This window comes from Arachis ipaensis, chromosome B8 (assembly GCF_059453495.1).
Source record: "Arachis ipaensis isolate K30076 ecotype BB chromosome B8, ASM5945349v1, whole genome shotgun sequence".
Lineage (NCBI taxonomy): Eukaryota > Viridiplantae > Streptophyta > Magnoliopsida > Fabales > Fabaceae > Arachis > Arachis ipaensis.
In genome coordinates this window covers 107317595-107330665 of record NC_142443.1, presented here as the reverse complement: position 1 = coordinate 107330665, position 13071 = coordinate 107317595, and the positions used below count along the sequence as shown (strand labels likewise).

Here is a 13071-nt window from a genome sequence, read left to right as displayed (position 1 = left end):
CGAAAAAAGGAGCACAAGAAGCAACTCAGCGACTCTCTCAAATAGTCATGACTTTTGGTCAGACAAATCCATTTATTAGGAACAGAGAGCAGCAAGATCGGCTGAGGGAGGCTTCTCTGTTATGCAGTGACAAGCAAATGCAATCATATATTCTTTATAGGGGTATGCCAGATGTCTGTCACTAATTAGTAATCACAAACTCCAAATTCAAAACACTGATCAGTGATCACAGAATCACAGTGCCATAACAACAACAACAACAACAACAACAACAACAACAACAACAACAACAACAGCATAACAAGTAACAGAAATCATAAATCAGCAACATTACAAAAGACCCAAGAAATCACAAATCACAAATTCAACCTCAAAACCCTGAAACAGAGTAGCAGACTCAACAGAAATCAGTAAATCACAGTTTCACTAACCTTCCACTGACAGTAGAAAGACGACGGCGGGACGACGAAGACACGACGGCCAGAAGATGGCGACACCACGACGCACCAGCTGGAGGCCTCGGGCAGCAATTTCACCTGGGAATGGATGACGCGTGCTGAGCTAGAAGGGGGAGACACTGCGGAGAAGGAGAAGGAGAAGGCCACGGAGACGACTGGCAAGCGGTGACAACGAGGTAATAGGCGAGACGACTGGCAAGCGGCGACCTAATGGCAAGCTGCTCTAAGCCACAAATAGAGAAGCCAGCGAAGATGGGGATGATGTGCTATCTGGGTTTCGGACAGGGACAGGGCGGAGGCGCTGAAGACCTGGGGACGGCGGCGCAATGGACGGCTCACGAATGATTGAGGGAAGAAGGAGGGTTGTTCGCGAATGGTTCTGGTTTTTTTTTTTGTTACAAATAAACAAAACGGCGTCGTTTTCTATGAACCGATCGGTTACCGATCCGGTCCAACCGACCAATTCTTAGCCGGTTCAGCAGTTCTCTCTTAAGTAGTTATAGGTAGTAGACCGGACTGCTATTACTGCTAGTTCTTGGTTGAACTGATTCGATCAGCCGATCCGATCCGATTTTCAGAACCATGGTTAGTGGTACGGTATGGGTTGGTTTCTAAAACAAAAATTATTTGATTTAATTGTACAAAAATTTATTACATAAAATTTTAATCAATTTGAGTGTAAGTGGGTTAGAGTTATGTTTACTAGTGGCTCAACAGGCACGATGCCTCAGCCGCTTTTCTATTATTTTTTAATAAATTAATTTTATTTTTTTGTTAATATATTATTCACTTTTTAAATTTATTAAATAAGTATTTTTTTATTATTTTAATATTGACGTGGCCTTATTTATATCATATTTTATTAAAATTAAAATTACTATAAAAAAAGTTTAAAATGTTAAATTATAAAAAATACTATAAAGAGGTATATATATTATCAGAAAAAAATATAATTCAAATAATAATAATAATATTATTATTATTATTTTAATTCAAAAAGAGTATATAAAAACTAAAATACATATTAATTATTTACAAAAGATAATTTTTGCTTAAATGTCATAGATATTCATATTTGTCTTCATCTTTTTTAAGTAGTACGCCAAAATATAGATCTGAATCTGAAGAGGCCTTCATTTTCCTATAAATAGTGAAAAAACGGAAGAAATATGCCTATTTTTTTTGTTTTTAAATATCAAACTATAAGAATAATTAATAAACAAAATAAGAGAATATAAAAATTGTGTACCTAAAAAAATTCTTCGTAATTCATCATATATCTCCTTATTAATAATTTTTTGAGTCTTAAAAATCTGTCAGATTTATTGACCATAAAAATAAATATATAAATAATTTAAGATTATTCAATTAAATTGATTCCTTATTACAGGGACGAATTCAATTAATTCAATTAAAACCTGTAGAATTAAGTTATCTTGTTTTGCACTGAATTTTCTGAGAAGACAAAAAAATGACATTAATCCTTTTTTATCTATGACAAAATGTAAATTAAATGACATTACGTCTGATTTGTTAGAAATTTATATTTAATAACAGTTACCTATAATGATATTGTTTATCACCAAAATCAGCTAATTGTGCTTTTTTGAGTTTATGGCTGAAAAAGAAAAAGTTAAATTTTTAACATAATTAGTATATATGTCTAAATAGATGGTATTATTTTGTAATATAAAAGTTTATTTCATTAACTTTCATTCTTTTGATATAATATTTCTTTTTTTATCATCTTTCATAACTGAATTTTATCTGCTTTAACTGTACCTTCCCAACCAATAGAATAAATTTTGAGTGGATAAACCTGATTTAAATATCATGTTTGATTAATAATATTAAAATAGAAATATGTATCATCAATGCAATTGTCACCGTCATTAATATAGTAATACTTACTTTATTATCGATTGGTCTCATTGGTACCATTAATTGTTAAGTCTTTTTAGCTTACAAGTCTTACAAGTTGGGCCAAGTCTAACAAAAACTACATTCACCCACTGGAGCGTGATAACATGCGCGTCCCTCAACCAATTCCAAAATACGCTCTCTCTCACCATAAGAAAACGAAATAAGAAGATGAAGAAGAAGAAGAAGCAGTAGAAGATGAAGAGGAGGAAGAGGAAGAATTTTAAATTATGCAGAACTTATCAGAATAAAAATACACCCAAAATTTCTTAAAATACACCTAAATATCTTTGTGTTACACCCAAATTTGCTGCAAATACAGAAAAATATTTTCTCTAATGCTGCATTTTTTCTTCTTCTTTTTTTCCTTATTTCTTTCTTTCTTTTAGTTAAATGAATGTAAGTTGATCCTCTTCCAAGTAATTTTGCAGCATTATGTATTTCTTCTTCTTCTTTGTTTGATTTTTTATTTTTATTTTTGTTAAGAGAGTAAAACAAGAAGAAACTTGAGAAGGTAAAATAAAAAGGAAAAGATGAATAAGAAAAAGAAGAAGAAGAAGATGGTGATGATGATAAAAAAAGAAGAAACAGTAGAAGATGAGAAGGAAGAAGAGGAACAGTTTTGAATTATGCAGAACTTATCAGAATAAAAATACACCTAAAAATTCTTAAAATATACCCAAATATCTTCCTGTTACACCCAAATATCTTCGTGTTACACCCAAATTTGCTGCAGAAAAATGTTTATTCTAATGCTATATTTTTTCTTCTAAATTGAACCACACCTTAACCACTTGATTGGATTCAAAACAATAATCAATTTTATTTTGGTTCAATTGACAATCTGAACCTGAATTTTTTATTATCTTTAAAAATGAGATAACTGATGATGAAGGAGAAATAGAAAAAGAAAAGTGGAGAAGAAATTTCAATGAAAAAAGAAGGAAGAAGAGGAGGAGGAGGAAGAGGTGGTGTTGATGACGACGATAATGAGAGAAAAAAATTATGAAGAAGAAGAAGAAGAAGAAGAAGAAGAAGAAGAAGAAGAAGAAGAAGAAGAAGAAGAAGAAGAAGAAGAAGAAGCACGAAGAAAGAAGAAGAAGAAGAAGAAGAAGAAGAAAAGGCACGGAGAAAAACGTGAAAGCGCGTGAATATAAATGACTTGTATGACTTGTATGGGAAAACGCTTGTACGTAGAGAATAACTCTACTCCATAACGGTGGGAATCATTCTTCCTGTTATTTATTGCATATATGTGTCACAATATATTTAAATAATATTTCGTATATTACTTTTGAATTAAATAATTATACATCTCAAATTTTATTTCTAAAATTATAAAATTGATATCAATATTTAAAAAAAATTGATTTTTTTCAAAATAAATATAAACAATGCATAATTTAATTTCTTAAAAAATCATTATTGATATATTTTAATGATGTATCATATCATTTTTAATTTTTATTATATTTCAATGATGTTCGAATTCATTTCTCTTATCTCTTGACATATCTTGATGAGCTCATGTGATATTAATTTATCTGTTCAAAAATCTTAGTCATTAATAGTTAAAATTAGTGAACAAAGATATTTATTCCAATGTTAAAATTATATAATACACTGTTTATATCAAGGAAAAGGTTCACGTATTTACTAAGCGCATAAATTACTTGAGGTGTAGGTAACAAAATTTCTTTGAATACCACATTCCTTGTGTATTGTTCGCTTTTTCTATCTATTTTTTCTTCTTTGACTAAGAGTTTTGTGGTTGACTAAGAAATACTTCGAGATAGAACAACATATAATTGACCATGGCTGAACACATGTTTAGGAAAATAGATCCCTATCTTAAGAATAGTTTGCCCTTGTGATTGCCTGACAGGAAATTGCCTCCTAATAAGCACAAAGAATAATCCTGAGTTCTCAGTTGTTTTATATTTTATCCGAGGCAGAAAAACTCTTTGTTCAGAGTGATGGCCGGTTAAGATTTCCACGTCTAACATGTTTTGAAAAGTTTCTCGACACAATAACCTTGTGTCATTGTATAAGCCTGTCTTAGGATCTATGTTTCTTAGTAACATCAAAGGAGCATTTGTTTTTTACTTTCATTGTATGAAGTGGCAATCTACCTGTGGAGATTGAGTTAAGATATTATTCTTGTTGATACAAATTATTAGTATCTGCTTCTACTTCATTAAAGGATGCTAAAATTTGTTCGTCTCCCGAAAATTTGTTGATGATTATATGATTGAGCTATTGTACATCATTATTTTTGAGTGTCAATATAGCTCTCTCTACCATGTAAGATGTATCTCACTCATGAGCTTGTAAATTTAGAAAGAGTTCTATTAATTTGTGTAATGATGCCTCACCTTCCCATGGTATTGTCATATGTGCTTTTATTTATACCAAGTCCTCACATATACTAGGATCAATCCCATCCCCTATGCTCATAAGATACTCCGCAAAATCATAATCATTAAGAGATCGCATATTTTGTTGCAAGTGGAGAATTTTGGTGAATACCCACAAATGTGATTTAACAATAAAAGCTTAAATCAATTGCGACATACTTCCTTTCGGCACAACAAGTAGTACTTCGTGAAAATTTCATCCCATCACCATCACTTTTCCTCTAAATGGATTATTATTTTCTAATATGTCTCGTAATATGCAGTCTAATGATTTCATTGTCTCTTTATTAGCCATTGGTGCTTCCTCCTAAAATATCGTTGTTGTTTGCCTAATTAGTTTTGCAAGATCACATTGTTTACTTATATTGTATATGGAGGATGGTTCTATATTAATTGGGATTTTAAATCTAGAATGAATTGTTCGACCCCCAGGCAGTAAAGTTGTAGCTATTCCTGATAATGCAGTTACCAAGACCATATGTGCTTTACTTCTTAAGTCTGCAATTATAGCTTTATATAGAAATATTTTGCCTACTCCCCTAACCCATCAACGAAGAACACTCCACTTTCTCTCCAATCAACTGTATTCATAATGCACTTGAAAGTTATAGACTGGTCATGATTCAATCTTTCTATAGAACACAGGTCTTCTTGAAGTACTTTGATGGATAACTCTTCTTGGATAATATAGGCATCAAGTTGTCATTGTCGTTGTTCGAAGTTAGAGCTGGTAAATCGTATTATTCAATGCATTTTCCATGTTGAAGGAAGATGTCATTGAAATCCCTGAGTAGGCAATTTGTCAACCCATGGCATGTTGTAGTGCTTGTTGATGGATAATCATCCACCATATATGAAAAAAAACTCGTCCCACAACCTTCTTACATTTGTTGGGTCACAAAATATTAAGATGGTTGCAAACAACTTTCTTAAAGCACATGGCTTTCTTAAAATAAATGCCTCAACCAAACACGCTTTTATGCTGTTGTCACTCTCTAACAGTCCTCGGTGCTGAGCGAATTGCTTAAAGGACGATATTAGACACCATTCACTGTTAGCAAGTCATCCCAATCAGTTAGTCCTCTTACATTTGACAACAGAATACGCACATAGAATTTTTCTCCTTCTGTTGTGAAACAGTATAGATTCGACCGATAGCTCTCTTTTGTGACTTGCGCCGACGCCATTCTATTTCCTTGTTGTGCCAAGTGTAATATTATGGGATTTTCCTATACAAAAGATGCATAGATTTTTGGTCATCTTCCTGATTAAGTGCAAAGAATTCAATGAGCATTGTTTTTGAAAAATAGTCATCATTAAATATTTCAGAAATAGTTTGGTGCTCATAAAACCTCACTTGATATTGGTTTGGCAAATGAATTTGTGACCTTTCAACTGATGGGTACATTCGGTAAAGGTTGAATTTAAATATTCTCCAGCATGCCTCTGGAGCGGCAATCCATCTTGCATCAATAAACTGTTTCACCTCATCATAATGTGAACTTTTATGAACCTCCATTACAACACGATCTGGTCCCTTATAGCAATACTTGTATAGATACTTTATACTCTTGATACTGCTATATATCTCTACATTGATATGGCAATCATACTTTAGTAGTAGCTAAGGATTGTACGGAACTAACCATCTGTTGTCAATTGTCACATTTTGGTTTATAGGGATTGGAGTATCAAATTGCCTCCTATATTGAGAATATGAGTCATCACCTCGTCGTGTATCTGCTACGAACTCTTTTGAGTAGTTGCGTTTACATTAACCATTTTTCATGCATAGTGAAGATTGATTAAGCGTTTTACAAATACTATGGATCATATGCCTTAGCACGGCCTCATGTAAGTGTGATTCTGCTTCTTTAGATGGTATTTTTGCTCGTACCAAACTATCATACTGGTTGGGATCACTCAAGTTGTCATTATTTTCTAAGATTAACAACATATGCAAGTGTGGCAATCCTCTTTTTTAAAACTCAGTGACATAAATATAACTTTTCACATTTTTCAATACACCCTTGGTAATAACATCCTCCTTTAATGGTTCAAATTTGGCTCTGAAAATCCTAATTGTTATATCCGAACGATCCTGTGGAGTTTGAATATGACTGAGTTCCAAAGTTATTTCTGATCATGATGGATTGCATATCGTAGTGAAAAAAATATCCGGAATGATTACATACTTACTATTATTAAATTGATATGTATTTTTTAATTTACGTATCTCATGATTATTGTCATTGGCTGATTTAGTAGTATTTTTTTATAGTTAGTATTCAAATAGTTATTCAATAAAATTGGTTCAGTAACTCATATAAATACATAAAGCGTTATCTATATTTTTAATTCTAGAATTTGAAAATTATTTATCCATTCACTACTTGTAATATTTAATATAGTATTTAGACATTTTAAAAAATTATGCCACATTTTACCGTTATCAAATTTTGTCATTTGTTAAATTTTAATTGGACAAAGATTTTATAATAAGAAGGATTAATCTTTATTTGTTCCATGTATTTTTAAATACATGAGATAAAATATTAATATTCTTGTACTCTTCTTCTATCGTTGTATTTGTATTTAAGTTAGATTTTTTCTAGTTTTATTTTAAATTATAAAAATATATATTATTACTAAAATTTTAAAACATAAAAATATAAATTAAAATAAAAAATTAAATTAAAGTATATTAAAAATTATCATGCTGCATTAATTTATCACAATGTATAAATATTATTTTGATAATAAAATCATTATGATAAACTTTAATATAAGAATACTATTTAATATCTTATCAAGTATTGTGTGTTATGCTAGATCAACGAATTGAATTCAGAGTGTTTGAGAGATTTTTGGAATTATCTTATAAAATAGTATTTTTGTATATAAAATAATTTTATTTATTTTTTAATATAAGAATATAAAGACATATTTTTTTATTTTTTATCCCAAACATTTACATTAATTTGAAACATAAATACATTTTTTGTAATAAATTTATAATAAAAGTTGTAGTTAAAGAGTACTCAGTACTTCTTTTATAATTTAGAATAATAAATTTATTTTCATTTTATAGTTATTACCTTATAAGATATACCTATTCACCCAGATTCAAAAATACGCATGATAAAAAATAAGAGATATATTTATATTTTTTTATTCTATTTGTTATTATTAATTTTATGAATACATTATTTATTTTAATTTTTTAATTATTTATTATTTTAATTATTTCAAAAAAAATTATCATAATACATGTTAAGTTTGTTGTTACCTGAAATAAAATGAACCAACTTTAAACTCTATCGTGGGATAAAGTCATTTTTTCAATTAAAAAAAAAAACAAAAAGAATTGAGTACATAGTGCCAGTTTTTTTATTAAAGAGTAAACTACCATTTCTACCCACGAAAGTTGAAAACGCTGACATATCTACCCATAGAAAAAGGAAATTACCATTTGTACCCATGAAATATGGGTTCCGCACAACAAAATTATCCAAACATTAAAAAATTACCTAAAATCCCTAAATTACCGTTATCTTCACCACCACACCACCTCCTTCACCCAATCACCTTTCTAACCCTAACCCTCTTCACCCAGCCACCACCCCTCTTTCCCTTTCTAATCTCAAATCTCACCACCACCCCTTTGCATATCCGCAGCAGCTCCTGCGCCGTCGAAGCTCGGGGACGCGCCACCTTCCTCCGCGGGCTCACCAGCGCCAGCTTCCGCTTCCACTCCACTTTGAAGGAAACGTCCGGGATCGATCCACGCGTTGGAACCACGCGCCACGTAGGGATTATAGCCGCAGCTATAGAAAGAAAATGTTCCAATGGCCACGGTGGCTTGAACTTCTCGCTGATCCCGCACATGGCGTCGTTAAGAATCAGACCATTCCATGGCTTCCCGGATGAGACATTTTCCGGTGAGTCGCGGTGGCGGAGAGTGATTAATAGCGCAATTGCGCCGCCAAGGGATTCGGAGTAGAGGAAGGAAGGAAGAGAAGGATCGAAGCGAGAGTGGAATTCGTCAAAGAAGGCGATGCAGTCGTCGACGACGGGGTTGATGTCAGGGATGTGGGCGATGAGGCCGTCGGAGAAGCCGTGGCCCTGATGGTCAATGGAGCAAGTGGCGAATCCAGCCTTGGCGAAGTAGATGGCAGTGAGCTGGAGGAACCAGCTGGATTCACCGGTAAATCCGTGAACGAGGGCGAGGGTTCCGGTGACGGTTGCGGGGGTAGCGGGAGCCACCATTGAGTGAAGAGCTTGAGGGGTGGTGGTAGGTGAAGGGGGATAGTGGGATTTGAGATTAGAAAGGGAAAGAGGGATGGTGGCTGGGTGAAGAAGGTTAGGGTTAGAAAGGTGATTGGGTGAAGGAGGTGGTGTGGTGGTGAAGATAAGGGTAATTTAGGAATTTTAGGTAATTTTTTAGTGTTTGGATAATTTTGTTGTGTGGAACCCATATTTCATGGGTACAAATGGTAATTTTCTTTTTCTATAGGTAGATATGTCAGCGTTTTCAACTTTCGTGGGTAGAAAGGGTAGTTTACTCTTTATTAAAAGTGAATCAGGTTTTAAACTCTGTCATGGGATAAAGTCATTTTTTAATAAAAAAGAAATAGGAGTAAAATAGGAAGAAGAAATTGGATACCAAACTTCTGTATCCCCATTATATATTGGTATAGATTAGGTAAATTTAACTACTTTAATTGTAATTAATTAAATCAAAATATGTTATTTAAGATTAATTAGGTTATATGTTCAAGTTAAGGAATTAAATTATTGAATCTAAGTATATCCAAAAATAAAAGAGTGAACTACCAACTCGGCCCCTGTCCATTTTCAAGAATGACAATGTGACCCCTCAAAATAAAAATGATTCACTTCGGTCCATGTCCCATAATTCTGTCACACAACGCGATTCTGTGGGTTATTTTCCGACAAGGCTTGACAAAAAATGCTGAGCTGTCACGTTTGAAGTGTGACCAACCACATGAGCTCGCTGACGTGTTCATTCAATGCCTAGTTGGACAAGTTCAAATGGACAGGGGCTCAGTTGTAAAAACGATGTCATTCGCGCGGGAAGTAGCGCTTCAGTTGCTTCTCAAACGTTGTGTTTCCATAAAACCCCATCAATGAGCCTTCACATTTATAAGAAAACCCTAGAAGAAAAGGTTCCTCATTTCTCGAGACTACTGTGGATGCTGGGTTGTTGGGGGGGAAGTGTTGATGTTGCTGCTTAAAATAGTGCTGACGACGTCACAGTTGATGGCGGGTTGGTGGTGTTGTTGACGGAGTTGGACGGAATCCTTTGGGGACGTTTCACATAGTTCAGGTTAGTGACTTTCTAGAAAGTGTTTGTCCCTTGTGTTTTGTGTGGTCCAACATTCTGATTCTGATTCTGACAATGCACCATTGTTGTCTGCAACCCTTTGTGGTCCTATTTATAGAAAAGTTTAAATAGGAATAAATTTTGTGTATTTTCATAAAAGTTAAATAATGTAGTTATGGTTAACTGTTTGTTTAAATATTTTTAGTGTTAGGATATATTCTTAAAGTTTGAATAAATATGATTGCAAATGTCTGAATATATGGTCATTCCTGTGTTTCACCGTGGGAGAAGATTTGTCAAAGACTCTGAGGGAGTTCTCTGCTACTTGGATGGTAAAGTGAAGAGGTTTCCCCCTTTAGACTTGGATTACATAAATTTCTTTGACTTCGTTGAATTGTTTAAAGAATTGGGTTACCGGGAGTATAAGCAGATGTTCTGGCTTGATATGGGAGCACCTAACATGGAAGCTGGACTTCATGTAATTAAAGGAGATATGGAGATTAATCAAATGAAAGAGGGTAAGTTGAGGTGCTAAGAGGAAGGGGTTGTAGATTGTTCCCTTTGACCCAAGCCAGAACAAAGGCTAGGTAATTGGGGTTTGAACTATACCACTTTGTAAATTGTTAGGGGTTTAAGAGTCACCTGTGAAAATTGTGAAATACCACTTATTTTAGCTTGTTTATATAAATAGGATGAAAGTTCTAATCTGAACAATGATAATGTATAACCTGCACCACCTATGAATCTACTGGTAGTATCTATGAAATTGTTATATGTCTATATTGCTGCTCAAGTTACAAATTAGAATCTCCCTATACTCACATGTTTGTGTTACGGTGATAGACAAAAGCAAAGAAGAACAAGAAGAAAATTCGAAAGACATTACCAAGGAAGGGTAATTCGGAGTCTTAGGAACAGAGAGACGAAATTCCCCTTTCACAAACTGTACCCCATGCAGAAGTGGTATAATGGTTTGTCACTGTTGTTTAACCTATTTGTCCTAATTAACTCATTGATTTTTTGTTACAGGTTGCAACAGACTCTATCAACCTAAATCAATCACCTCCTCAGTCCAACTCCACCCCCAATTTCAATCATGCCCAGAGAAGAAAACACCCTATTGTTAGGCCCCCGATTGCTCTTATTTTGGCTCCACCTTTATTTGGACTATCTACTCTACCACCTGGTCCTCCAGTATCAGGTCTCAAACCCTATGTTCCAACTAAACAAAATGTGAACTCGAGGACAACAACTACTAATGTCCCCTCTCAACAAAGTGCTATTTCTACAGAGACCATGGCTGCAGCAAGTTCCGAGCTTGTAGTAAGACTTTTCAAGTTTATTCTTACCCCTTGATTTATACCTTCGAGGCAGACATGATCTTTGATATGTTGCTGTTGACTTAGATGATATCAAACTGAACTCCTTTTGTTGTTACTTTGATGTTGGTGTTTACAAATTTAGGAAAATTTTTGCTTTAATTAAGTGTATGTATGCATGTTTAGGTGATTTTGAAACTCTACTAGACTGACTTGGAAGATGTTTTTATTTAAGGCTACATGTTGGCCTTCTTTTTGTTGTTAAAGGGCTATATGTTGTCCCTTTCTCATGCTGAACAAGGACATGATTGGTTGTTTTCTGTAGTTGTTTTATATAAAGCATCTGTTTAGTTTGTTTATCCAATATTGTCCATTGAGAAATTTGTGTAACTACATACTAAAATGCATCAAAGTAGTAACAGATCATTTTCATTGAATCAAAGTATTATCTCATCTCAAACAACATACATTCTTCTAAAGTTAATAATACAATTTAAATGGTAGACATACACTTTACTCCAAATGCCTTAAACAATATACACTTTTTTAAAACAACATAACTTTAAACCTAGTATCACATAAGGTTTCATGCTAGCTAAATGCGTTAAACAAATTTTGAGATTACAATTTCAAATACAAAAGCAATAACCATAGCTTTAACACTAACGCAGTTAGTACCACTATTGGCATTACAATTTCTAGCTTCAAATTCTAACCCAGTAACTCTACCCTCTAGTTCCCTGAGTTTTTCAGCATTAACAACAGCAGCATCAGGTATCTGATTTTGATCTGGCTTCCAACCCTCCATAAAATAATTTCTGGGTAACTCATCAAATGATGCAACATAATCATCCAACCATGCAAAGTATTTGCAATGAGGTGTTGAACTCTGTACAATATACCCACAACTAAGAAGATGTCACAAGGAGTTAAAATGAAAGAAACTTAAATTAAATTTGAGATTACCTTGAAGTGTGGACATCCATAAAATAACCTGTTAGGGTTTAGTTCTGTTGAAGAGAGAAATAGCATTGCATGCGCCCCACAATGGCATCGTGGAGCAATAAACATCTTCTTCTTCTTTGGTGCACCAATACTCCCTGCAAATACGCCTATAGCACTTCTGCCTTCCTCTTTAAAAGCTTCTCTTCTACTCCCACCAATGGAACTCGATGCATGATCCTTACTGCTGCTCATGCCTCTGGTTTTCTTGTAAATATGAAGGCTTGTTGATGGGATTTTATGGAAACACAACGTTTGAGAAGCAATTAAAGAGTTACTTCCCGCACGAGCGACATCATTTTTAGAGTGAAGAAAGTGGACAACTGATCCCCTGTCCATTTGAACTTGTCCAACTAGGCATCGAATGAACACGTCAGCGAGCTCATGTGATTGGTCATGCTTCAATCATGACAGCTCATCATTTTCCATCAAGCCTTGCCGAAAAATAACCCACAGGGACCGGGTTGTGTGACGGAATTAGGGGAAAGGGAATGAAGTAGATCGTTTTTATTTTGAGGGGTCGCGTTGTTATTCTTGAAAATGGATAGGGGCTGGGTTGGTAGTTCACTCAAAATAAAACTTACAATGAACTAAAATTTATTTCTAAT

The 13071-nt window shown here is 33.8% G+C and overlaps 1 pseudogene; it reads right to left on the bottom strand.

Moving 5' to 3' along the window:
• Nucleotides 1–8371: 8371 nt before the first annotated feature.
• On the bottom strand, nt 8372–10226 carry LOC148549161 (caffeoylshikimate esterase-like; annotated as a pseudogene).
• Between the last annotated feature and the right edge of the window lie 2845 nt (nt 10227–13071).